This window comes from Pleurodeles waltl, chromosome 12 (assembly GCF_031143425.1).
Source record: "Pleurodeles waltl isolate 20211129_DDA chromosome 12, aPleWal1.hap1.20221129, whole genome shotgun sequence".
In the NCBI taxonomy this organism is placed as follows: Eukaryota; Metazoa; Chordata; class Amphibia; order Caudata; family Salamandridae; genus Pleurodeles; species Pleurodeles waltl.
The window spans coordinates 33847816-33852413 of NC_090451.1; positions in this window are offsets into that span (position 1 = coordinate 33847816).

Here is a 4598-nt window from a genome sequence, read left to right on the forward strand (position 1 = left end):
GTACACACACACCATGGGATGTCCAGAAGAGCCCTGCCTGTCCGCACACCATGGGATGTCCAGAAGAGCCATGCCTGTCCACGCACACATTGGGATGTCCGGAAGAGCCCTGCTGTGTGTACACACACCATGGGAAACCCAGAGGAGCCCTGCCTGTCCACACACCATGGGATGTCCGGAAGAGCCCTGCCTGTCCGCACACCATGGGATGTCCATAAGAGCCCTGCCTGTCCGCACACCATGGGATGTCCAGAAGAGCCCTGCCTGTCCACACACACCATGGGATGCCCAGAAGAGCCCTGCTGTGTGTACACACACCATGGGATGTCCATAAGAGCCCTGCCTGTACACACACCATGGGATGTCCATAAGAGTCCTGCCTGTCCACACACATCATGGAATGTCCAGAAGGGCCATGCCCACACACACCATGGGATGTCCAGAAGGGCCATGCCTGTCCACACACCATGGGATGTCCAGAAGAGCCCTGCCTGCCCACACACACCATGGGATGTCCAGAAGAGCCCTGCCTGCCCACACACACCATGCGATGTCCAGAAGAGCCATGCCTGTCCACGCACACATTGGGATGTCCGGAAGAGCCCTGCTGTGTGTACACACACCATGGGATACCCAGAGGAGCCCTGCCTGTCCGCACACCATGGGATGACCATAAGAGCCCTGCCTGTACACACACACCATGGGATGTCCAGAAGAGCCCTGCCTGCCCACACACACCATGGGATGTCCAGAAGAGCCATGCCTGTCCACGCACACATTGGGATGTCCGGAAGAGCCCTGCTGTGTGTACACACACCATGGGATACCCAGAGGAGCCCTGCCTGTCCGCACACCATGGGATGACCATAAGAGTCCTGCCTGTACCCACACCATGGGATGTCCAGAACAGACCTGTCTGCAGGTACTTGGCACAGAGCCGCTGATGGCGCCTTGTCGCCGGGGGCGCAGCTTCGTCTGTAATATTGGGGGGGGGGGGGCGTGAGCTTCATATTTCGCAACAATAAGACTGGCACGTCATGGTAAAATACTACATCTGCGAGGTAGGGCATGGGGGTGTTTTGGGGACAGTGGAAAGAGAGAACAGTGCGGATAATTAGGGTTACTTCAAGCACAATCTTGTGAAATAACGAACAGTTTTAAGAACTTCAAAACAGCAGGTGAGACAGCGTGTGCCTGTGGGTGTTTGTGTCTGTGCGCTTGAAAAAATGCTGGGTGACACCGGACAGACACCTCACTAAACCCAGCTCAAAGGATTGTACCCTACTATTTACCCATCAATATACCTATTAGGGGGTCATAGCACCCCAAACACAGACACCCCCCCAAGAAGCTACGCCCCTGCTCGTCTCCCTGATGCCTCTAGAGGCCAAGAGTCACGGATGTCTCCCTGCCCCCCGCTAACTCCATCCCAAGAGAGGTAGCAGTTACAAACCCCAGACAAGCCACAAACAGTGCAATATTTACCCAAAAGAGAGCTGATGACAGTCCAAACACGAAGCTGTGACACACCGATGTCTGTAAATGAGGACAGTCAATTGTCATTAAAGCAGAAGGGAGGCGCCCCAAAAACAAATGATGGTAAAAAAAGAAACTAATTACAATGAGCTGATGTAGGAGGCTGGACTGGCTTGTAGTGAGTACCAAGGGGTACTTGCACCTTGCACCAGGCCCAGTTATCCCTTATTAGTGTATAGGGTGTCTAGCAGCTTAGGCTGATAGATAATGGTAGCTTAGCAGAGCAGCTTAGGCTGAACTAGGAGACGTGTGAAGCTACTACAGTACCACAAGTGTCACTTGCACAATATCATAAGAAAACACAATACACAGTTATACTAAAAATAAAGGTACTTTATTTTTATGACAATATGCCAAAGTATCTTAGAGTGTACCCTCAGTGAGAGGATAGGAAATATACACAAGATATATATACACAATAGCAAAAATATGCAGTATAGCCTTAGAAAACAGTGCAAACAATGTATAGTTACAATAGGATGCAATGGGGACACATAGGGATAGGGGCAACACAAACCATATTCTCCAAAAGTGGAATGCGAACCACGAATGGACCCCAAACCTATGTGACCTTGTAGAGGGTCGCTGGGACTATTAGAAAATAGTGAGAGTTAGAAAAATAACCCTCCCCAAGACCCTGAAAAGTGAGTGCAAAGTGCACTAAAGTTCCCCCAAAGACAAAGAAGTCGTGATAGAGGAATAATGCAGGAAAGACACAAACCAACAATGCAACAACTGTGGATTTCCAATCTAGGGTACCTGTGGAACAAGGGGACCAAGTCCAAAAGTCACAAGCAAGTCGGAGATGGGCATATGCCCAGGAAATGCCAGCTGTGGATGCAAAGAAGCTTCTACTGGACAGAAGAAGCTGAGGTTTCTGCAGGAACGAAAAGGGCTAGAGACTTCCCCTTTGGTGGACGGATCCCTCTTGCCGTGGAGAGTCGTGCAGAAGTGTTTTCCCGCCGAAAGAACGCCAACAAGCCTTGCTAGCTGCAAATCGTGCGGTTAGCGTTTTTGGACGCTGCTGTGGCCCAGGAGGGACCAGGAGGTCGCAAATTGGACCAGCAGAGAGAGGGGACATCGAGCAAGACAAGGAGCCCTCTCTGAAGCAGGTAGCACCCAGAGAAGTGCCAGAAACAGGCACTACAAGGATGCGTGAAACGGTGCTCACGCGAAATTACACAAAGGAGTCCCACGTCGCCGGAGACCAACTTAGAAAGTCGTGCAATGCAGGTTAGAGTGCCGTGGACCCAGGCTTGGCTGTGCACAAAGGATTTCCGCCGGAAGTGCACAGAGGCCGGAATAGCTGCAAAAGTCGCGGTTCCCAGCAATGCAGCCCAGCGAGGTGAGGCAAGGACTTACCTCCACCAAACTTGGACTGAAGAGTCACTGGACTGTGGGGGCCACTTGGACACAGTTGCTGGATTTGAGGGACCTCGCTCGTCGTGCTGAGAGGAGACCCAAGGGACCGGTAATGCAGCTTTTTGGTGCCTGTGGTTGCAGGGGGAAGATTCCGTCGACCCACGGGAGATTTTTTCGGAGCTTCTGGTGCAGAGAGGAGGCAGACTACCCCCACAGCATGCACAAGCAGGAAAACAGTCGAGAAGGCGGCAGGATCAGCGTTACAGAGTTGCAGTAGTCGTCTTAGCTACTTTGTTGCAGTTTTGCAGGCTTCCAGCGCGGTCAGCAGTCGATTCCTTATCAGAAGGTGAAGAGAGAGATGCAGAGGAACTCTGATGAGTTCTTGCATTCGTTATCTAAAGTTTCCCCAGAGACAGAGACCCTAAATAGCCAGAAAAGAGGGTTTGGCTACTTAGGAGAGAGGATAGGCTACTAACACCTGAAGGAGCCTATCAGAAGGAGTCTCTGACGTCACCTGGTGGCACTGGCCACTCAGAGCAGTCCAGTGTGCCAGCAGCACCTCTGTTTCCAAGGTGGCAGAGGTCTGGAGCACACTGGAGGAGCTCTGGACACCTCCCAGGGGAGGTGCAGGTCAGGGGAGTGGTCACTCCCCTTTCCTTTGTCCAGTTTCGCGCCAGAGCAGGGGCTAAGGGGTCCCTGAACCGGTGTAGACTGGCTTATGCAGAATTGGGCACATCTGTGCCCAAGAAAGCATTTCCAGAGGCTGGGGGAGGCTACTCCTCCCCTGCCTTCACACCATTTTCCAAAGGGAGAGGGTGTAACACCCTCTCTCAGAGGAAGTCCTTTGTTCTGCCATCCTGGGACAAGCCTGGCTTGACCCCAGGGGGGCAGAAACCTGTCTGAGGGGTTGGCAGCAGCAGCAGCTGTAGTGAAACCCCAGGAAAGGCAGTTTGGCAGTACCAGGGTCTGTGCTACAGACCACTGGGATCATGGAATTGTCCCAATAATGCCAGGATGGCATAGAGGGGGCCATTCCATGATCTTAGACATGTTACATGGCCATATTCGGAGTTACCATTGTGAAGCTACATATAGGTAGTGACCTATATGTAGTGCACGCGTGTAATGGTGTCCCCGCACTCACAAAGTTCAGGGAATTGGCCCTGAACAATGTGGGGGCACCTTGGCTAGTGCCAGTGTGCCCTCACACTAAGTAACTTTGCACCTAACCTTTACCAGGTAAAGGTTAGACACATAGGTGACTTATAAGTTACTTAAGTGCAGTGTAAAATGGCTGTGAAATAACGTGGACGTTATTTCACTCAGGCTGCAGTGGCAGGCCTGTGTAAGAATTGTCAGAGCTCCCTATGGGTGGCAAAAGAAATGCTGCAGCCCATAGGGATCTCTTGGAACCCCAATACCCTGGGTACCTCAGTACCATATACTAGGGAATTATAAGGGTGTTCCAGTAAGCCAATGTACATTGGTAAAATTGGTCACTAGCCTGTCAGTGACAATTTGAAAGAAATGAGAGAGCATTAGCACTGAGGTTCTGATTAGCAGAGCCTCAGTGAGACAGTTAGTCACTACACAGGTAACACATTCAGGCACACTTATGAGCACTGGGGCCCTGGTGAACAGGGTCCCAGTGACACATACAACTAAAACAACATATATACAGTGAAAAATGGGGGTAACAT